At 38.3% G+C, this 24,358-nt stretch overlaps 1 long non-coding RNA gene across 3 annotated transcripts; it reads left to right on the plus strand.

Moving 5' to 3' along the window:
- LOC103884400 lies at window positions 1-24,124 on the plus strand. 3 transcript variants are annotated; one of them, XR_646975.3, is made up of 4 exons: window positions 1-367; window positions 21,623-21,937; window positions 22,696-22,778; window positions 24,075-24,124. It is a non-coding gene; the product is annotated as an uncharacterized LOC103884400 (long non-coding RNA). The 3 variants fall into 3 exon arrangements; XR_002522076.2 differs by lacking the exon at window positions 22,696-22,778 and having other exon boundaries at window positions 7-367; window positions 24,075-24,107; XR_002522075.2 differs by lacking the exons at window positions 22,696-22,778; window positions 24,075-24,124 and adding an exon at window positions 22,156-22,669 and having other exon boundaries at window positions 8-367.
- The last annotated feature ends 234 nt before the right edge of the window (window positions 24,125-24,358 follow it).

Here is a 24,358-nt window from a genome sequence, read left to right on the forward strand (position 1 = left end):
AATTGTGTGCCAGGTTCCATCTGAAGGCTTGACAAGAGTTAACTTAATTATTTGCCATATTTTGAGGTAGATACTACTGGCACTATTTTTTAGAGTCAGTGAGAAAGGAGATGTAGAAAGGATAAGATGTCCAAACCCACACTGACAGTAAGTTTTGGAAATGAGTCTTTAATCCAGCAATATTCCAACTTTAGAGTGTGTTCTTAAGCACTACTCTGTAAGTTTTAAGCAGCTCCTTTATGATGTCATTGAACCGGGTTTTCCAATCACATTACACGTATGGAGATTAAGACCCATAGTAACAATGACAGCACTTTCATAACAGTTCATCTGTGTTAATACACAAATCCTCAAAGCAACGCTCCAAGTAAGTGCTCCTTTTATCTCAGTTTTATGGATTAGTAACTGAATGCAGAGAGGTTAAGCAACTTGTCCAAGATCACATAGGAGTAGGTAGTAGAATTGGGATTTAAATCCCAGGAATTGGGTGTGGTGTGGGAGCGTGTAATCTTAGCTACTTGGGAGGCTGAGGTGGGAAAATCGCTTGAGCCCAGGAGGCAGTTCTGGGATTACAGGTGTGAGCCACTGCATTGACCTCATATAAGGAAGAAGATTTTCCAAACATTGATGAAACCTCTGACAACATACTCTGCAGTTTATAGATCGTTCCTACCTAGAATTTAATTTTCATATACATACTGTTTCTTCAAAGCATTAAGAATGTGCAAACAAGACTTCCTGGAAAAGTAAGGCATGTGGCATGCACAGTCGTGAGCTTCATGGCAGGAGGGCAAGGAACACAATCACCTGGGCCCATGAGAAAGGAACTCTGATCCTTCCCTGTCCTTTCCCAGAGCAGGGATCCTATCATTTCTAAGAGAAGGGCCATTGGCAGCCTCTAGTTCTCAGAACTGTTTGTCTGCTAATGAAAATTAACACACTTGATTTTGTACAGGTTAATGTGAGATATCTATTATTTCCCCAGTGAGATATCATGTTGGCAGTCGGATATATTCAAGTCTTGAGTCAGTTGATACCGAGTAGATAGATAGATAGATAGATACGTAAATACATACATACATAGAAAATATTAACAGCAAAACGATGCTGATGGCTCAGGATGTGTATTGAGACAGACAGAACTGGGTTCTGTCATTCAAGCTGTTATTCACACCCAATGTCACCTAAGCCAAGGTTTGAGCTGCAGTTACTTCAACTGTGAAATGAGGTTTCCTTCAACAGATATATATTGAATGCCTACAATGTTCCAAGGACTGTTCTAGGTACTGCATAGAGCAGTGGAAAAAAAAAAAAAAAAAAAAAAACCTGACAAAAATCTTCACCCTTCTTAAGTTTATATTCTAGTGTATGTGTAGGAAGAAGGAGGGGAACATGGAAAGTCAGTTACTAAATTGGTGAAAGGGGAAAATATATAGTATGTCAAATGCTTACAAGTATTAAAGAATAAAATAATGCAGAGAAGGTGAAAGGAAGTATCTGCTGCAGGAAGAGATGAAGAGCTGAAGATGGTGAGAGTTAGAATTATAAATAGGGCAGTCAAAAATTGTTCACTGAGAAGCAAAAATTCTAAGGCAGGACAGGGAGGGCAGCTGTCTGAGAGAAGACCGTTTCAGCAGAGGGAAACAGTCTTCAGCAGAGGGAAGAGCTAGTGCAAAGACTCAATGCCTTGTGGTATAAAGGGAAAAAAAATCAGTGTGGCTGAAACAGACTGAATGGAAATCAAGAGGGCACGGAAACTGCAGAGGGGTTGGGGATGTCACTGCAGTTTTAGGCTGAGCGACTGGAAAGATGGAGCTACTGTTTACTGAAATGGAAAACTCTTTGGGAGGAGTATATAATTTTGGACAAGTTAAGTCTGAGATTTCTATTGCTGCCCAAGCTAATCGTCAAGGAGCCATTTGGATAGTCATATTTGCAGTCAGCAAAGGAGACCAGGCTGTATGTATACACGTGCAAATTGTCAGGTTTTGAGGATATTTATAGCCACAAAAGTGGGGATAGGTAGAGAAGGAAAGAGGTCTCAGTTCCAAGGGATTGGAGTTGGCTACTGTTAAGAAATCTAGGAGGAACCAGCAACAGAATGACAGAGAAACCAGCAACAGGATGGTAAAGAAAATTCAAGAATGTGTGGCATCCTGGAAGCCAAAGGAAGAGGAAGAGAAAAGAAAGCTTCTGCGTGAAATGTTGTAGATAAGCTACTTTCTTCACAGCATTACAGCATGAGTTAAATAAAATGCTATTTGTACAAAACAGCATAGTACCTGGCACAGCACTGCAGGTAAAGCTTGTTTTCCTTTTCTACAATGAAGTTTTAAATGAATATTTTAAAATATATTTTGAACTTCTCAAAGCAAAATGTAATACCATTTATAATTTCATAAAGACATTTTATCTGCTAATATCAGGACATCATTTTCTCGAACACAATGAAACTTTTTAAATGTGAGAAAATAAAATATTTCTTAGAGATATTTCATAAAAGCTTAAGATAGACTCTTTTTGCCTCATAAAATTTATGCATAATTTCATAAAAGGTAATAATGAGAAAATCAGATCTAATATAAAGAATTTTGTTTCATAATCAAATTTTTAGAAATAAGTCATCTTACATATTAAAGAATAGCTAGAAGGAGAGAGCAATGAATTTTATGTATAAAATTTATGTATAGTAATTTTTCCTTATAAAATTTATGCATAATTTTATAAAAGGTAATAATGAGAAAATCAGATCTAATATATAGAATTTTGTTGCATAATCAAATTTTTAGAAATAAATCATCTTATATATTAAAAGATAGCTAGAGGGAGAGAGGGATGATGAAAGAAGAAGAAGAAGACATTTTTTATACTTTGTGTGACACGCTCTGCAGGGAGCTTTATGTGTGGATCTCTTTTAGTCTGCACATTAACCCTACAAGTTGGAAATGGCTCTTCTCAAACACTGGAGGTAGAGCAGCCCCAATGTACCTGCTACTGTGATGCCTTCCATGTGAGTATTTTCTCCAAATGCTAATTTGGAGAAAACAATTAATATGAGGTGAGATGCTGTATTACTTATTTGCCCTGAATAATGAAAATAACCCCAGGCTGGAGATAGGAATTTGTCCCAAACAATGTCTTCAGCCACCCCTCCAAACAAAGTTTGAAAAGGATGTGAATAAGTAAATGCAGAATCAGAATTTTCTTTCTCTTCTGGCCTAAGTTCTTCATTTCTTAGTTGAAGATAACCAAGGTCAAATCACATAATCAAATGACAGAAAATGATTCCAGAGACACAACCAGGCACATCAGATCTATCTCTTCTTGACTTGCGATGTCCACACACAACACCTATGAACAGGTGCGCTCAGCCTACTAAGAAATGCACTCATCATGTGTCATCTACAGATTTTCTCAAGACTAGAACATTTGTGAGCAATGGTCCTAAGGCTTTCCCTGTGGAGTTGAATACACAGATTGAACATAGACATTTTGTATAATCCTAGTGACTTGTGGATACAGTTTCCATAGAGCGCTAGGTTCTCTAAGGCCACAGTCACTAAGTGGGGTTCCATGGCAGGTGTAAAATCTCATTGGGTGATTGTGTCATGCTGTGCTTACAGCACTATGTTGGTGGAAAAGAGAGGAAAACCTATTACTGAAATCTGTGCTATTTTACATGATATTTTAATTAGTTATTTTTAGAACATCTTTCCTTCTAGAATGCAAAACTCTCTGAGGGGCTGAGAATATGTCTACTGCTACCAAAATTGTAACCCCCATCATCTAGTATAGAGTTGGTATACAATAAACATTTGCTGCATGAATGTATTCTGCTTCATTCCAGAGGCCTGCCAATTCTCAATTTCACTGTAGGCTGAAGAGCTGCTCACATAGAATACTTTTAGTGCCTTTCATTTTCACCAGTTTAGATCAATGGACAGAGAGATGCTGAATTACTGCTCTAGAAATACAGGTCCACATGCCTTGAACTTCAGAATCTTAAATTAGAGGTGAATGTTGAGTCTACTAAACTGTATAGTCTGTAAAGGCAGGAACTGTATTTATCTCACTCATATTTAATCCCAAGAGTCTTCATAGTACCTGGCCCATATCCGTTGTTCAATAATTGGTTTTTTAAATACCTAATTTATTAAACAAGGTGTTTGATTAAACAGCAATGACAAAAGTGAGCTTACTCAGTCTTGAGTGCTAGCAGTAAAAACAGTCACGAGGGGCTTGCAATGAGCTCCACTGGGGGAAATTTTTCTTCTTCACATTTTTGTACAATGAATGGACTCATAGGACACAGCAGACACCCAAGAAATATTATTTTAAAGTATATTATACTCAAAGAAAACCAGGAGTGTCAAAAGACTCTTAATTAATAGAAAACTGCTGAGTCAATAGGACAGCTAATGTAAATAAATTGTGTTCAGAATTTGATTTTCTAAAATTAAAAAAAAAATTTAGTGCTATCTTGAGTATACCAGATGTTTTAAGAATGGATTTGTGAAACTACAGCCTTTTAAATAATATCTTGAAATTTTCAAATATCAAATCTTTCTTGAATTATGTTCTACACAGTGATTAATCGAAAACTAAATTAGATATTAATTCTCATTGTAGAAAGTAAGTAGTCTTATAATATATTTGTAAAATTAACATTTTAACCTTCAATTATGTCTATTTGGATAGAAACAAAGTTAGAGCTGATAGTGACCCCACTGAGGTCTGATAGGGTCTCTTAATGTTGAAGAAGCAGTAAAATCAGTAATAGCTTTCATTCCCCCCCAGGAACTGTATATGGTTATACTTTGTTATACCAGTGGTTTCTTAGACTTGTGAACCACTTATGGATAAAATCCCAGTAAGAACAGAATAATGGCCCATAAATCAAGCTGTGTCTCCTATTTAACTACATAAAGATACAACTATTTTATATATGCACACACACACACATATATACACACACATGCACACACACACACATATATACACACACACACATGCACACACATACATACATACATACATATATATGTATTTTTTTTTTTCAGAGACATCTAGCTCCATTGCTCAGACTGGAACTTTCATGTTTTTTTAAGCCCATAAGGGAATAATTCTTAGTTGCTGGGTGGAGCTCAAGAAGGGTCAGTGAAGACCTGCAAAGTGGCCAAAATGCCAGGCTGAGCTGCTCTTCAGTTTGGATGCTTGCAACAAAAATGAAACAAAACAAAAAAAAACAAGCAAAAAAAATCACTTTTTGTTCTGCGAAACTTTACTTTTGGAAACTTACCAACTTGTAACATAAGGGAATTAAATGAAGATAACAATCAAGTGAAATAACTGGCATAGCACTTGGTTCTAATAGGCTTCTATAAATGCTGCTTCCCACCACTCCTCTCTCTTCCACCTGTTTCACCTTTTGAGAACCCTGAATCATGACTTCCAGCTACATTATGCCTGGACATCATGACTGTTCAGCTTACTGAAGGGAATGCCTTCTGATGATTGACACTTAATATCTCTTTCTTACTCCTCTCCCTATCCCCTTGTTTTATTCCCTTACTACTCTCAACCAGGAAGCTGGAGTAGCTGAAAGTAGATTTCTTCCACATGAAAATGCCTAGGTCACTAGGCACATAAGAGGTGCTAAGTAATTGATAAATAAATAAGGGAGGCGGGGGGGGGGAGAGAGAGAGAGAGAGAGAGAGAGAGAGAGAAAGGAAGGAAGGACAAAACCTAAGGTAGTATAAGCCATTGCTAACCTGTGATGTTAGATCTAAGACGTCAGAGAGGAGCTGGAGTGTGGTGATTCCACCACTGTGATGCCTTGTAGTGGTCACAGTGCAAGTGCTGGGTATAGATGTCATCTAAACTGGAGGTATAAGATCTATGTCATGTGAGAACAAGTCTGTTTGATATCAGGCTTCACCTGGTCAAGCCCCAGCATTGACCATTATTCCAAAGAAATAAAAAATACTACTCTGCGAGATCAGGCTCAAAGGACAGGACTTGAGTTTAAAATACACTTCTGAAAAGACTCAAAATCAAAGATCATGAAGTTGTGGCTAACCTGGAAAGAATGCTTATGGATTTGCTTTTTAGTTCTCAGAAAATGAGATGAGCAGGGCATCAGCTGAAGTTGAGAATGATTAAATGTAGACACACCTAAGGAGATTACTACTTTTTACAGTGATTAATGCTCTTAGTGAAGTAACTCTTCCAACTTACCACTTTGTAAGAGGTTTATACACATTCACAGCTGCCCCTCTTCCTTCAGCAAACCAATGGTATGGGAGATACAGCACTTGACTTGGAATCAGGCAGTCTGATTTAGAATCTGGCTTTTCACTATCAGCTATATTAGGATGGTAAGTCACTTAAATGCTCTAATCCTTGTTGTCCACTCCACTCCCCCATTGCAAAATGAGGATATAGTAGTTTCTGCTGGTGCCCATCCATCCTTATCCCCTTTCCCAGATCAGTGCACCCACTCTCCAGCTACCAGAAGTGCTGGCTGATAATGGCTGACAGTTGCCTCTTTGCCAGGAGAAATGTCCTTGTCTGGAGAAATGTCCTTGCACCTCACCTCCTTCCCCTGATAGCTCACTGGCAATGAGTAGCCAACAAGAGTGATGGGGAGTAGTAATGTCTATTTCACAGAGTTGTTAGGATGAAATAATTTAGCTTATGATGCTAAAGTAAATGCTGAAATAATAAAAAATAAAAAACAGACCAGGCACAGTGGCTCATGCCTATAATCTAGGCACTTTTGAAGGCCAAGGCGGGAGGATCACTTGAGCCCAGGAGTTCAACACCAGCTTGGACAACACAGGGCAAGTCCTGTCTCTACCACAAAAAAAAAAAAAAAAAAAAAAAAAAAAAAAATTACCCAGGTGTGGTGGCACATGTCCATAGTCCTATCTACTTGGGAGGCGGAGGCAAGAGGATCACTTGAGCCCAAGAAGTCAAGGCTACAGTGAGCTGTGATTGGGCCACTGCACTCCTGAGCAACAGGTGAGAACCCATCTAAAAAAAAAAAAAAAAAAAAAAATTAAAAAAGGAACTGAGAAAATTATAGCCCATTGTTAACCTATAAAGTTAGACTCATGATGTCAAAGAAGATAGCCATAAATTTTTACACTTTCTGAGAGAATTCTGGTGGAATGGAGGGCATATCCAATTCAGAATGACAGTGTTTGTGTTCTCACATGTGGAACAGACATTTTACATCATCAGAAGAAATGCTGTCAAATGGTTATGCCAATAGTGTGTGAGGTAAGAGAATATTGTCCTCCATGTCAGGATGTCTTCCTTAGCAACTTCCTGGAAAATTACAAACATTTGTACTTTCAAATAAGTAGAATGTTTGGCATGGCTCATTGCTGCTCTTTACCCATTGGTAGCTGATTTGAGATTTGTTTAGGTCTTCCAATTAAGCAACTAAGAGTAATTCTCTTTGTAAATGATAGTGACCACAGTTGCACTCTTTGTTGAATGCCTATTGTATACTGATTACTCTACATACACTAATTGTATCAGTTAATCCTTCAAGGGAATTACAATTATCCCAACTTTGTACACAAGGAACCATGGACTCCATCATTAAATAATTGGCTGAGGTCACACTACTGGTAAGTGTGTCAGACTCATGGTTGGAAGCTGGGATTGTATGACCATACAGTCTGTGCTCTTGCCACCATTTTCTTTAGAGCCGAATTAGGGCTGCATGTGGAAAGACGCATGTCCATATTTTTACTTTATGCGTTCACTCTTTTTTTTCCCCTCACACAACTTGCACAATGAATCTATGTTTTTCTCTCTCTCCCTTCAACTATGTGGTTTGTTTCATTTGTTTTTTAAACTCTTAGTGAGATTGCTAAAGCTGGGAGAAACAGTCACTGATGGGCCTCTCCTTAGGCTGCTCAGATGACTCTCTTAATTTCCATAGAGTTTGATATTTCTATGTTGACTGAGGAAACGGAGATATTTCTGACCATATATAGTAGACCAAACACTTAACTGAATATGTTTGCCTACGCTGTCTTGTTCAGTTATCAAAATAGTCTGTGAGGTAGTAATTACTAGTCCCAATTTGTAGATGAGAAACTTGGGGAGAAGAAAGATTAAATAACTTGGTCAAAGTCACATGGTGGGCAGCAGGTCTAGGATTTTTTTCTAATGCACTTAACTCCAAACTCTGTGCTATTTTTATTGCACATTGCTGCATGTTGCCTAAATACCTGAAAGCATTGTTTCCATTTTTTTCCCAGTATTGGTATCTTTTAAGAATAATAATTTCAGTTCTGTCATTTTATTATGATCTAGTGGTAGCACAAGGAGGAAGGAAAACTGTCGTCTGAGAGAAAATGTGATGTTGAAAGTCTAAAGAGTAGATTACCTTTTAAGTGTTTTGGTTTCTAAAGAGAAAAATGTGAAGTCATTGAACCATGAAAAGAAGCTGACTCAAATCTAAAAGATTGTTTTGAGTATTAATGTTCTAGCAAAATGATAGTGGTTTGTGGCAATTTCCTCCTTTAACAAAGTCACAATGGAAGGACTAGAATAATTAGAATTACACCCTGGTCTAATCACCAGAAGATGGAAGAGAAGCAAATAATATGTATGAACTATTCTGAGCACAGATATTTACAAAGAACTACTAAAAGGATTATGAAAGGAAGGTGAATCAGAACTGAGGAATTGAATGGTGCAATTATTTTATATAATGTAAGAATGGGCTAACGTGAGAAACCATCCTTAATACTCATATCTTACACAGATTGGGGAAGAAGATCTTCCCGACCCTGCATGCAGGATTTCACAATATTTCAATGTTATTATGAGTACACAGGTAAAACGTAGAAAGAAGATGTGGGTAATGATATGTCTGGCAAACTTGCGACTGCTCTGCCAAAGATATATCACAAGATACCAATAGTGGGATCAAGTAAACCTGAGTTAAGGAAGTTAAGTAAGAATGTTATTGCTAAACAGAAGTACCTCAAGTCTCCCATGAAATATTCTGGCATTACCTCCCTTTTCAAAAAATGTTCTCCAAAATTGGTTATTATTTGGGGTGTGTTAGTCATTTTCCCCTTTAAAGATGATGCTCAAACATTATGGTGCCTGCTTATGTTAATCTATTCTGAAAACGTATTTTGGGAGCAACAATGAATGGCTTATAAAAATTTTCCCTAGAGCCATGTTAGTTATATTCTTAACAGTTGTTCAAAGTTCAAGATGCTGGCAATGATTGTTTGCTTATCAAAGTATATCTAATCTGGGGATTCGTTCAGCTAACCTTTACTAAATAGATTGCAATCTTTCTCTTTTTTAAATTCATTTTTTTGTTTGTTTTTTCCTAAGGCTGGTCAAGGTACCCTGAGTTAAGAAGCGAAATGTCAAAATGACACACCATTAAGCTGACCTAATAGGGTAGCTTAAATAAATATCATATTTAGACAGAACAAAGAGATTATTGAAAACTTTCTTGATAATACATGGTTATCCTTTAGAATTGCATATTCAAGCTTAGTTTTGTAATAGCTCATATATCTCAAAGATCTTATGATTTTAAATACAATCACATATTCCTATCAGAAATTTGAATTTAAATTCCGAAATGTAAAAAAATTCACATTTTTTGAGAGAGATGACGCAAAGGCAAATCATATCATGGCCTTATCATAGCTATACTTTGAGAAATCTCAACTTTTTGTGGGTTTTTGACTGAAGAACTTTAAAGGACTTACTTACTTTTTCTGACCTATCCCTCAAATGAGACCAACACTGTTGAAGTTCCATTTGTAAATTCATCACTAAGACAGCTGCAGAAAGGGATAAAGAGGATGAGTGTAACCCCACCCCCTAGTTTAGTAGATGAAGAATCTGATGTCCAAAGAGATTAAGTGGCTTTCTCAAGGTCACAGAGCAAGCAAGCAATGGAGCCAGTACTCAGAACCCAATTTTCTGAAGTCCTGCTCAGTTTAGACCACTTGCAAAGTGCTTTAAGGAAAGAAGAAATTATACAAAATAAATTAATATGCTTAATTATCAGCCTTTAATATTGCAGGACAGAGTCTATTAACTGAGATTCATCTGGTCTGCTAAGCACACAACAAGATGATTTTAATAATCAAGTTTTATAAATGGTTTATCATGAAAAATGTGGCCCATATCTTTCAGTGAAAGGGAAATAGAAGATCAAATTATTAGTTTAGGTTAGTCTACAGATAAAATTCCAAATTTTGTATGAGACTTCTAAAGAGGTCTTAACACATAGGTTAGTTCTTGTGCCGCTAAAAATGTTGTCCTTTTCGACATTTAGAATCTTTGTCCACTTTGTAGGTAGAAATCTCTTGCCCATAAAAACATGGCCAAATATTTACATCTCTTCATATTGTAGTTCTATTTTAGATTTGAAATACACAACATTTGTACAAGTTAAAACTGGAGATTAGAATCTTATAATGTAGGATTTGGACAAGATGACTTCTAAAGACACCTATAGTTCTCAAATCCTAAGTATGACAATGAGTAATTGTATTAATTCATTTTCATGCTGCTGATAAAGACATACTTGAGACTGGGCAATTTAGAAAAGAAAGAGTTTTAATTGGACTTACAGTTCCATGTGGGGAAGCCTCACAATCATGGTGGAAGGCAAGGAGGAGCAAGTCATTTCTTACATGGATGGCGGCAGGCAAAGAGAGAGCTTGTGCAGGCAAACTCTCATCTTTTAAAATAATCAGATCTTGTGAGACTCATTCACTATCGTGAGAACAGCACAGGAAAGACCCACTCCCATAATTCAGTCACCTCCCAGCAGGTTTCTCCCATGACACGTGGGAATTATGGGAGTTACAATTCAAAATGAGGTTTGGGTGGGAACACAGCCAAACCATATCAATAGTTCAGTAATTGCTGTCTCTTATGTACAATGGGATTAGTGTGATATATTTACTCATTCTGCAAAAGGAGAAAGGATCAGCAAAAGGGAGAAAAAACTTTCAATATTAATACTTATTTATTAGTGGTCTTAGTATTATAGAATCCAAATACCATAGAACTTTAGAATAGTCTGAAAAAAAAAAGAGATTTAAATTTTTCTCAAGTAATTATTATTGAGAAGATTGCTGAATCTTGGATAATCATTATTTTTATAATTTCTTCATTATGCTAGCATTGTATATTGTGCACTTTCCTTATTATAATGCTTTATGGGCTAATGATGCAATATCGGATGTGTATCATGGATAAATAAGAAAAGCTTGTAGATTCTCAGTCCTGGAAAAGTCTTGGGAGCTCATGGAGTGTGGTTAAGAAGGCAGGCTCTGGAATTTCATATTAAAGTTTGAATCTTGCTCTGTCATATACTCCTATGGGACCTTGAGCAAACTGCATATCCTCTCTGCCTCAATGTACTCATTAGCTAATTGGGATAATAATAGTACTGATCTCATAGGGTTGTGGAGAGGATTAAATGACTTAATACATGGCAAGCACTAAGGATAGTTCCTGGCACATAGAAAATACAGTGTTAAATGTTCTCTGCTATAGTTGGCCAGGTTTCTCATTTAATGGATGAAAAAGTGAAACCCATCAGTAGCAAATCACTTTTTATATTTCAGAGAATAGAGCTTTGTCATAGATATAAATCTATATGATACATCTCACTGCATTCTACAGTGCATAATGACAGCTCATCCTGAACTTTGAAAAGAACTTTTTTTCAATAAAAGAATGAGTTCAGCTTGACTCATGTGGTCCAGTACAGGGTCACTCCAGGGCTGGCCTTATAAGTCATTGGAATATGTAACTGTCTATGTTGTCTTTAGGAGATCTGGTAATGCCCCATGTCAAAAATAATTTCCACCCACTAACTGATGTCTGCAGTTTTCTTTAGTTTAAGGTGTTGTCCCCTGTTGAAACACACATTTTTCTATTAGAAGTAACACTTTAAGTTTTTAAAAATCATTTCTAGAATATTGTAAAAGACAATTCAAGAGACAGATTTTGATAAAGGGGAAAGGAGAAGAGAAAATGAGGATTCCAGGCCCTATAAGTGAAGCGTGCAATTGAAGTGGTTTGGGAATTTTGATAGCAGATTTCTCCACATTTTTAAATTTGTATAAATTTACAGGGTATAAGTGTGGTTTTGTTACATGCATAATTATGTAGTGGTGAAGTCAGGGCTTTTAGGATATCCATCACCCAAATAACATACATTGTACCCATTCTCCACAACTTTCCTTGTAATCAACTTTCCACCTCAATATTCCTAGAGCAACATCTATCCTGGAATTAATGAGTCTGACTCCTTGCAGTGCATTAAGCCATATGCTGGCTATAGAGGAGGCAGAAGACTGAAATGACACAGTTTCTGCCCTCACAGACTGTACAATCTAGTAGGTGACAAAATAAACGCACATGTAACTACAATAAATTGCTAAGCACAACAGAGGCATGGAAGTGAGCAGAAGTCAGTGGGAGGTGATAGACCATCACTTCTCTCCCTTGCAAGCAATGTGCCTCCAGTGGTATAGGAGAGAGCATGTAAAAGAAGCCTGATGGCCCATATAAGAGTGAAATTCCTTTCAAAGCATCTATTTTTTTTCTTGTTTATTTTAATGGAGCACAAAATCAGTATTTTGATTTACTTTACAACCATGGAAGTTTATGCTCCAGGGAGATGCCATGCTGATCCTGTGGCTTCTTATATAAGCAGATATAATGCCTTATAACCCTGAGAATCAGGGTGCCTTAGTCTGGTGTTTAGGTGTATGGAAGTGTGCAACCTAACACCTAGGACCTTTCCTGTGTTAATGTCATCATTCATCACCCACCGCTGCCTGTATAATTCCATTAGAAGCTATGATTCATGGTCTGGAAGGAAGCAAGAGATAGAGTGGCCTATGCTTTCTTTTCCATACACCAATTACAATCTGTTGACATTCCAACACCATTTGAATCAATAACTGGCAGAAAGAGAAAAGAATTGGGGAAAAATTAAGTCCCCGTAGGAGGTTCACGGTGATCATAACCCTACAGGAACCTCAGCATTGTCAAGTGTGCCTGTAAGGGCCTGGCTTTCCCATTTGTAGTCCAATATTTTGTTATATACAAGATTATCCAAGAATCAGGAATCTTCTCAATAAAACTTATTTAAGAAAGATTTATCTAAACCTCTTTATTTTCAGGCTATTTTAAAGTTTCATAGAATTTGGGTTCTGTAACACTACTAACACTAATAAGGCTTATTTTTTTTTTTTTCTGTTTTAAGCAACATAAACAAGGAGATACTAGTCTTTAACCATTCTGGAAATAAATAAAGCTAAACTGAAGAATTCTCTACTCCGCTTCATTTTCCTTCCCACTTTTGAACTAGAGTTTTGTCTAACAGTATTCTAATTGCTTTTGTTTGTGCAACAAAGGAAACATAATTTGTATAATTTCTGGGCAGAACTAATATGTTGCACTTCAAGGCTTTTTTATGTTTAACTTTATGAATGTAACTTTTTTGTTTAAAGTAATATTGATGTCATGAATATTTTCAAATTCAGTAGATATTAAAAGTTGTCATTTTTTTTTTTTTGAAATGGAGTTTTGCTATAGTTCTCAGACTGGAGTGCAGTGGCTACTAAAATGCATGATCCCTCTATTGGTCAGCAAAAGAGTTTTGACCTGCTTAGACTCATGAGAAGGTCTTGTGAGTCTGATTCTTGGAGGTTGTGCAAAAGCTGTGCCGGTGACTGGCTTCCCTGACTCTGCCCTGCTCCGGTCTGGGCCTCACTGACTCCGAGTGTTCAGTGTTCTAGCTGTGGAAATGAGCTGATAAATTGCATAGGCTGGTTCATCCTTTCTTGGGCAAACTGGTGGTTCCCCTGCTCCCAGGAGGTCACCATATTGATGCCAAACTTAGCGTGGACACCTAATTGGCATAGTGCACTACAGCCCAGAACTCCTGGACTCAAGTGATCTTCCTGGCTCAACCTCCCAAGTAACTGGGATTACAGATGTGTGCCATCACACTCAGCTAGATTTCTTTAAAATTAAAAAATGTTACTGGACAGTGTTAGCATATTTTAATAAGAATTTATTTGTACCCAACACCATGCTTAGCACTTAACGGGCATTCAATAAACATTAATTGAATGGATGAATGAAAGAAATACAACAAAAAGCAAATTAATCACAGAATCCCTTGTGAAAATATGAATGAAAGCACTGCTGTGATTATGTTGTAGGTAAATTCATGATATTTTCTATCATTGGTGTATTTTGGTGAATTAATATTATAAGATCAATTCACAAAATCTTCAAAGAAATGGTTCTCTAGAAATAATTCAGTTTTTTGTCATTCTGTAATTTTGGCCAACTGTTACTAGAAAACATTTTCATTTGTGTCTATCTGTATGGTACAACTTTTTAGGTTTTCTGAAGTCCAGCACAGAGTTGAATAATGCTGAGAATGTTTCTTTTGGCTGAAACATAGAATCGTCCACTTTTTACTAGAATGGCAGGTTAGAACTCCTGAGTTTTAAGTGATTGGTTATTAAATTATTGCATATTCTTAGTAGAATATGCAACATTAGTAAGAAGTTAGAACTCAAGAAAATGTCACTGGACTTGTTCAAGGTAAATCTTATCCTCCTTATATTTCAGGAGGGATGGGGTAAAAGGTCTTGTTTTATCCCACACTTAATGTTGTTTATAGGTAAGAATTAGCTGAAATGTGTCTTGCTTATGGCTGTTTATTTTGTTGTTGTTGTTTATTAAATATTTATAAGCCATCCATTAATTGTTGATCATCCATGGGGTACATCACTGAATGTTCACTTTTGAGTTCAGCTCCCTGAACATGTGTCCATGTACCATCATTGTGCCCCGTTGATCATGGTGTTAATAAAGGAAGAAAACAATCAGAATTGGATGGCCTCATAAAGGCTAGGTAATAATTCCAATGAAATTAGAGACAAACATGTACTTAGGGAGATATGCTCCTATGGCCTGCCTTCATTTTTTTCACTACCAGGAAGGAAAGGTAACTTCTAAGCCTAGCCAGTCCAAGCTTGCCTTAAAACATAAAATTTACTTCACAGGGTTCCTAAAAAATATGGAGCCACCATGAGTTCTTTTATTTTCTGTTACTATAGATTGTTAGCACTTGCAAATGAAATTACTAACATACAAATTATTGGCATATTTTAAAAGACTATCTTAATACCTAGAAGTTTAACATGTAAAACGAAACAAGAGCACTTTAGGGAAACTGCACGTTGCTCCCTGACTTCATGTGATTCTGGGAAGTTGAATGAACAATCGTTTTCCTGAATTTAGTAGATTTAGGTTTAGATTGGACATGTCATGTGTGTGAAAGCAGATGTGGTTAATAGGGTAGTGGATAGAACAGAATTCTTCCCAGAAAGAGTTTCCATTAGGTCATATTCAAAGGAACTTTTCTTCCCATGGTACCATATTTGCGTTGACACAAAATTCCACCTTTTTTCCTTCCTACTCTCTTCCAGAAAAACAAATAATTTTTATGTGAACAAAATGTTTACCAAAATTCTAAGGTAACCTTACATAGATTCCTCTGTGTCATTTCGTGGTTCCTAATGACAAAGTTAAGGAGAGAAGTTTCTGCAATGGTGACTTATCTATAGACAAACAATGCCTTATTATTCTTATTCTTGAGGCATCTGTGAGGGAAAATTCAGTGAGGAAAGGGGATTCGAAGGGAGATTTTTAAAAATCTTTGGGAAATTCCACACGTGGTCAAGGGGCTCATACCCATGACTCCTGAGGCATGTCAGCCAAAGGCATTGCACAGGATTTTATACTGAGTCACCTCTCAGGAATCTGAGATCTGAATGGAGCCTGGAGAAGGAAGTTGGGTGTCCTTGGTCACAGTTACCACTTGCTTGTTGAGCCAGAGGACTTCCGGAAGAGTTCCTCTATTCAGGAGATTTTTTTACTGTACTCACCATATGTGAGGATTTTAGGATCCAATTCAGACCCTGTTACACAGAGGTCACTGTCCAGAAGACAGACACAAGAAATCACTTATGATACAGCACTTTGGACTAAAGCAGTGATTCTTAAGTTCTGGTGCCTGGACAAGCATCATCATCATCACTTGTAGACTAGTTAGAAAAGACAATTTTGGGGGCCTCCTTTTCCCTTCTGAAACAGACATGGTGGGAGTGGAGTCCAGTGAGCTGTGTTTCAGTAATGCTTCCAGGGGATTCTGACATACTGTAAAGTCTGAGAACCCACTGGGCTAGAAGGAAGCCTCCTGGCACGAGGACAGAGTTGTTCTGAAGGTCTTAAATAACACGGGAGTAGGTTGGGGACAAGGTTGAGAAGGTGATGGTGCCTAGACCTTTTAAAGGATTAGTAAGTTTCTTGAGAAAAAAAAAAAAAAAAAAGCCAGAAGAGGGAAGAAGAATGGAAAAGCTAAAGCTGAGGGTGAGAGGGAGGAAGATAGACCCAGAGAGGAGTCTGGAGAGGCCAGAAGGGGCCAAGTGGAGAGAGACTTTTATCAAGGCCGGGAGTATAAACTGTATTCTGAAGACTATGGCACTGGGGTAAACACTGAAGGCTAAAGTGTGGGAAAGACACACTCAGATTTGTAGAAAAACTATAAAAATTTCAGATTTTAGAAAGCTCACTTGGCAGAAGTGAGTGAAAAGTGCAGGGGAGGAAGCTCAAAGTTGAAGCAGTTAGGAGATTTCTATGATGATCTCGGGCCAGGGAAAGCAGGACTCACCTAGCACAGGGGTCTAGGAAGGGGAAGGGCCCCAAACAGAACAGTTGAGAAAAGGGAGTTGGTAGGACCTCATGTTATAATACATCACAGAAGCCAAAACTCATGAGATAGAATACTGACTGGCAGCAAATGCTGATGAGATTGGAAAGCGAGATAGGCAGAGAACCCAAAATTGTATGCACCATATAATACCAATGTAGAAATGTATGTACATGAATACACATATAATACTGAAAGATGTACATTAAAATTTTTATCTCTGGGTAGTGAGATTACAGCCAATTTTTATTTCCTTCTTTATATTTTATTTTCCAAATTTACTACACTAAAAGAGAACTATATTATAATAAAGAACTGCAAGTGTGAGGGAGGGAGGGAGGGAGGGAAGGAGGGACGGAGGGAGGGAGGAAGTAAGGAAGGAAGGGAGGGAGGAAGGGAGGGAGGGAGGGAGGGAGGGAGGGTCATATTTGAGAGCTGAATGGGATAATGTATGGGAAGTCAGAATGGTTCCATGAAGAGAAATTACAATTCCTGCAGGAGCCTTTTAAAGTTAACCTGTCTTAAAAATTTCCTGCAAATCCAGCCTGACAGGCTGTGACAGGGAGCTAAAGTATTTGGTGGGTAGCAGGAGGGGCACTGGACATGCGAGGAGCCTGAGATGAGGCAGTTGGTAGGGAGGGACTGCCCACCGGTCTAGCCGCTCCTTTCACAAGGGGATGTGTACGCAAGCAAGAAGGTCTTGTGAGTCTGACTTCTTGGAGGCTGTGGTGCGAAAGCCGTGCCGGTGACTGGCTTCCCTGACCCTGCCCTGCTCCAGTCTGGGCCTCACTGACTCTGAGTGTTCAGTGTTCTAGCTGCGGAAATGAGTTGATAATTTGCATAGGTTGGAACACAATTGTAATAAAGATGTACTCTTTGGTTTCCTTGGTAGCTACTTATTTTTTCTTTCTTGTCCCATTTCCCTGCCATAGGAAATGATACACAGTTCTAAAAAACAATACACAAAAATAATGTAAGAAACCTATGGGGTAATAGGGTATGTTTGATCTAGTGGGGAGGGAAGTAGCTTCACTAGGTGATTATGGGAAGGTTTAGGATCGTGTTATTCATGAAGAGGAAACAAGTAGCTAGAATTCCAGGAAATCATCATAATAAAGAGTCCCAGGAAATCATCATAATAAAATAAAGGCTACTATCATTTATCACTATACTAAGCATTTCACAAATTTTGTTATTAATGCTCACGACAACTATTTCCATTTATTTTTTCGTTAAAGCCGGCATTTACACATGAGAGAAACTGGGACCTCAGACATTAAGTGACTGTAAGTGTCAGAGCCTCAGTTTGAACACAGACTTTTATTCGGTACTAAGAGTTCTGGAGGCAGATGATGATGACAGTTGCACAATAATGTGAATACTTAATATTACTGAACTACACATTCAAAAATGAATCAGATTATAAATTTTATGTCGCACATATTTCACTACAATTAAAAAAGAAAGTCTATACCTTGTATACCACATTGCTACATATTTCAGAGATATTTTGATGTTACTATTTTGTTAGGCCCCACATTAAAGAAATGCCTGCTTTCACTTAAAGGGAAAGAAAGCAGGGTCCTAATACCCTCCCTAAAGTGGCTCAAGGAGCCTTGGCATAGGTTTCCTTTCTCTCTCCTTTTTTCCTCTCTCCACCTTTTAAAAAATTATTCTCCTTCTGTCCCTTCTAACATCCTTCTTTGACCTTTCCTCACCCGAAACAGATGGATAGACTGCCTTCCTCTCCAACACACACGCACACACACACATAGTCCACAGCCACAAGTGCCTCTGACCAGCCAGTGTTGCCAAGGCTGCACCTCAGTTCTCATGGTGTTCACAAACTGGGATTCAGATCAAGTCCTCTTAATCCTAACACTGAAAATGGAAGAAGAAACAGGTTTGTTTTAACCTGGGAGGCCTAATTCTTTCTTTCTTTTTTTGTCTTCTTTTTTTTTGAGATAGAGTCTTACTCTGACATCCAGGCTAGAGTGCAGTGGTGCAGTCTTGGCTCAGTGCAGCCTCTGGCTTCTGGGTTCAAGTGATTCTCCTGCCTCAGTCTCCTGAGTAGCTGGGATTACAGGTGCCTGCCACCATGCTCAGATAATTTTTGTATTTTTAGTAGAGACGGGATTTTGCCAAGTTGCCCAGGCTGGTCTCAATCTTCTGACCTCAGGTAATCCACCCATCTCGGCCGCCCAAAGTGCTGGGATTATAGGTGTGAGCTACTGGGCCTTGCTGGGATTCCTAAGTTCCAATGAAGATGAAACTGGGAGGAGGAGGATGCAGAAAATGACAAGCTCCAACGTTTAAATCCAACAACACACACACACACATACACATATACAGAGGAAATGAGCAAGTGAACTGGTACCATTCCAGAGAAATGAGAAAAGCTGAGGAACAGAGGACAACGTGCTTGCCTAAGATCCTGGCTGCATTTCCTGAAACTCTCCTAGCCTTACCTCTCAGCAGTTCTGTGGATGGGAGTGTGACAGTGCTGCCTTCTGACCACAAGATGGGGCTTATATTAGGATATACTGACTATCAGAAGGATGTCTGGTTTGAGCCTTTTCCATTTAGAAATCTTTCTATATTGTCAACTAGATATGATTAAAGGCTTACTACACATTACCTTACCAAGCTCCAAGATTCCAAAAACATCCAAGGTGGAATTTGTGCAGAACTTCAGACCTGTACTTGGAACACTTACTTACCACAGAAAAGAGAAAAATGTGTCATTTTTCCTGAATTTCTTTTTCCCTCACTGTGGTATATTTATTAAGGTAGATGGTGGCTTGCTGTGTTGTAAGCTTCTACTACAGAGCCCTTGTGAAGGTCAAGGGGGACCTGAGTCATCTCCTTTCTTTTCTTATTCTTCTTTTTAAATAATATCAGTATTAGAAAGCAGAGAAGAAATGTCACAACAAAGTTAAACTTTTACAAATACATTAATAGTCTATATTTAATAGATTAACATGTTTAGATTGCACAAATATATTGCAATGTATTTATGGTATTAAAAGTATAAGCACTTCATAGTATATTAAGATTCTATGATCAGGACAGGATAAGATATAAAAGTATTATGTGTCTTCTGTTTTCAGTCTTATCAATATATCTCTGTGACTGACAGCTTGACCTTATTTGTTAATAACGCCGAAGATCAGCTTTAAGGGTTTTTGTGAATGTAAAGCCCTGGACAAATATTCTCCTCCCACCACACCCATTTGATAAACTGTTTACAAACCACAGATTTCATTGAGTAGATTTAATGGAGATGAGGTCACTGGGCATGTTTCACTCTTTTAAGCACAAAATTCAGACCCATGAGAAACTTTTCCTGATGCTCTTGCAACCTTGTTTACTAAGCTTAAAAGAGTTTTGTTAAATTAGTTTTCAAGACTTGGGCCACTGGGACGTGAATACTAAGTGGGCTGCCAGAGCTCTACCCAGACTGGCCTTCATTCTGCAGAGGAAAGAGGACTCCGGCTTTGGGGCCAGAGACCTGGGTGCTGATTTAAATTCAGGTTTGGGCCCAGTTGCTTGCTTGCTATGTGTGTACAATTTTACTTCTCCAAGCCTGTTTTCTTAACCACAAAAATGGAGATAATAGCACCAAACACATAAATTTGTGATAAGAATTAAATGAATTAACTTTTATAAAGAACCCAGTACAGGAACTGGAAGACCGGAAATATTACTCTGCGCCCCACCCCTCTACCTGCTTCCGTGCCTCCTTATTTTTTCCACCGCCAGCCATAGCCACTAGGTCACACAACTATGGGCCTAATTGAGGATCTCCACTCAGGATGTGGTCAGAAGAGCTCTATCAAGCAAGAGTTGCCCCACATTCAAATAATTCTGCAACTTTAGTTTAGTTGTTCCATCCTTCCGATTGCTCACACCTGAAGTCTTCATCATCTGTGACTTTTGTCTTTTTCTCCTGTCTTATACCCAGTCCTTCAGAGTTTTGTGCAGTCTCTACCTTAAATTATCCAGAATCTGACCACTAGTCATCACGCTTGTCTAATGTAAACAATTATCATCTCTCTTCTGGATTTCCATCGTGCCCTCTAACAGGTCATCCTGCTTTGCTTCCCCTCCTCCTGCCATACTCCTTTTTACCCTAGCTGTCAGAGATGTCACTGATTTTCCAAAGACACTGCAATGGTTCTCCCCACAGAGTGAAAGCTGGAATCCTTGCTATGACCCACAAGTCCTATCTGGTGTGGCCACTTGCTATCTGTCCTCCTTTCCCATTCACCAGCTCTCCCAGCTCCAGCCACACTGGCCTCCTTACTGTTCCTCACACACACCAGGCATGCTCCCAACTGACTGTTAACTCTCACTGTCCCTTTGCCTGGAATGCTCGCCCACATAGTCAGAGCCGACTCCTATTTTTTCTATTTGTAGCTTGGCATCAATCTCTCAAGGAGGCTTCCTCTGACTCTCCAATGCTGCAGTCTGCTAACTCCTCACACACCTGACTCCCCTTATCCCTCCATCTGCTTTGTGTTTATTTTTCCATAGTATTTACTCACCTAAGGCACTTCCTAAGGGTAGGCATTTCTATTTGTGATATTCATTAACCTTTCCCAAGCACCTAGAAAAGTGTTTGGGATATAAAAAGTGTTCTGTAAATATCTTTTAAATGGATGAGTGACGGGAAAGTTAAGCCTCTCTACATACACTTTCAAGCAATATTAATTAAGTTTGATGTTTTTGCTTCAGAGCAAATCAGTTGGGTTTATTTCCTTCTTTCTTACTTTTTTTTCTTCGTTATTTTTCCAACTCCAGCCACATTACTTGTTTCACAACAACGGGTCAAACAGTTGCAACTTGTCTGAGGGTCATGAGGAAATCAAGCAAGAGGAAACGGTGTCGGCAAGAGAAGAGCGCAGGAAGCGTTTCCTTCTGTTCTTGGGGGCAGGGAATAGGAGTCTGATGGTAATACACATCATCCCCATGGCCTCCAATTCCAGCTCCTTACTTCATTGAACCCATGCCCTTCTCCTCTTGGTGGATGAGAACTTTGCAAATGGCAATGTTTAGTTAGCCACGTTGAAGGACAAGTGCATATTCTCTTACAGTTTTGCTAAATCTGACGGTTGGGTAAGTGTCCTCTTCTGCTCAAGTAGGCAAGTTTCCCAGAGGAAGTTCTCCATTTCACATACCTTAGCTTACAGGATAATAAAACAGTCAGAGGAGCTGTATAGGCAAACCCCATCATTTTACAAATGAAAAACCTGAGTACTTGATAGGAAGGACTGGTCCTTCTACTGGGTTATGATGTCCCTCTCCCCTCACTGAATCAAGATTCTCTTCTCCAGCCTTCTAAATCTACTCTGGCAGGAGACGAGGGGAGAAAGAAGATAAATGTGCTCAAAGGAAAATCTGTAAGACTTACAGACACATGAGAGAAACCCCCTGAGACAACACAGAATTCTGGACTCTTTGCTTAGGTTCTAATCCTAACTCTGTTTCCTACTTGCTGGATGACCTTCTGCAAGTTATTAAATACTTAACCCAAGTTTGTTTTCTCATCTTTTAAATGGGAATATTTAACACCAAAATATAGGGTTGTTGTGAATATTACAAAAATAAAACATGAAGTGCTCAGTAATAAGATTCTGTAAGTACAATTATTCTTGAGTGAGAACTTTGTATACCCATTGCTAAAGTCCAAGCAAGTCAAACCTAGAAAAGAAATGTGCAATTTTTAATTTTTCTCATTAACCTTGGCTTTCTAGCGCCTGCTTCATTTATCTTTGAGTCTCTTAATGATGTGCTTTCATGGTCCTTTCTGGCTGGATGTGTTATTTCTTGCCTACCTCCCCCACCCACCCTTCCCATTTTGCTTTTATATCCAGCTTTGTAGGAGATGGTGCCAGTCGTGTTTTCCAGGTCCACCTCCCACTCTTGGGGGAAAGGAAGTTCATAAAAAGTTCATCCAGTAAGTTTGGAGCAGACAGTTTTTCCTTTGTTTCAAAACTCCAATAACATCTGTGAGTGGTGATTTCTTCCTTCCTGGTTTGGGGACCTCATGGAGGGATTTAATCTAGACAAGTAAGGTGATGCAGTCAAAATACATTCACTATATCCTAACCTGTTATTTCTTACCCTTGCCTTCAAGAAGCCTGGAAGAGATCAGATGGTTAATTCACCAGTAGAATGAAACTGCTATTTGGCTGCACTGTTTACCGCTTTGTCTATTCACCACCGCTAAATTAGAGCACTAACTAAAACTGTATTTTCCATGCTAAGTTCTTCCCTGTTCATGGAAAGAAAATAATTGTCCCCAAGGGAGAACAAAAACGAAGATAAGCGTTTTTGTTTTCTTTCGTTGACATTGTTCTTGTTTGGATACGTTGCAAGAACTGGGAAATTTCTGCTTTCGTTCAAGAAATGTTTGTAGAACACTTGTTACATTCAGGCACTAATCTGGAAGCTGGAACACAGTTTACATAAAGGAGCTATAGTCTCTGATTTTGTGGAATTTCCAGTCAAGTGGATGAGACAAATATCAACAAACAGTTACACAAATGGGTGGAGAGCTCATCATTTCAATGGAATCCATCAATGTGGAATGTGTATGTGGGTTAAACTTTGTCTTAAATACTTCAGTCACCCCTAAGGCCAAAGTGAGGAGAAAGATGAAGTTAAGGTGAAGCTCATGTTATGAAACAAAAACTTTAAAAATCAAAGTTTTAAGAGAGTTGTGAGAAACAAAATATAGAAATTGCAGCATAATAACTGTTTTTTTTTTTTTTTTTACCTAAGCCACTTTCTTCAAGTTGCTAAGAGATTTATCTCAACTGAGCTTTTAAAATTTTTACATCTATTTATAAAAATAATAGATCAAAATAATAAATAAACTTTTGAGAAAATAAGAAAAATATCACTACATATCACTGAAGAATCATAACCACCATGAAAACTTTCTTTTTTTCGCGTAGTCATTTGACCTATTGCCTGGTGTGAGTCTTGTTTACCACAAGACACAATTAAATGCATGCATCAGTTCAGTCATTTCTAACATAGCAACTTCCCTTTTTGCCAAGTGATCTCATTTCCTATCTTTTTGGAAAGAAATCCTAGTAACACGTAACGTGATCACTGTCATGTCAAAGATACCTTTTTTGTTTTTTTGTAAATATTGGAGAAAATAATTCCTAAATGTTTTAGAATAAATCTAATTAAGAAATTAGGTCTATATATAATTTTGTTTTACTTTTTTTTTTTGCAACAGGCTCTCTGTCGCCCAGGCTGGAGTACTGTAGCATGATAACAGCTCCCTGCAGCCTCAACCTCCCTGGCTCAAGTGATCTTCCCACCTCAGCCTCCTGAGTAGCTGGGACTACAGGCATGCACCACCATGCCCGGCTAATATTTGCATATTTTTGTAGAGACAGAGTTTCATCATGTTGCCCAGACTGCTAGAACTCCTGGGCTCAAGTGCTCCACCTGAATTGGCCTTCCAAACTGCTGGGATAATAGGCATGAGCCACCACAGCAAGTCCTGTTTTTTTTTTT

Source organism: Papio anubis, chromosome 3 (assembly GCF_008728515.1).
Source record: "Papio anubis isolate 15944 chromosome 3, Panubis1.0, whole genome shotgun sequence".
NCBI classification, from domain to species: domain Eukaryota; kingdom Metazoa; phylum Chordata; class Mammalia; order Primates; family Cercopithecidae; genus Papio; species Papio anubis.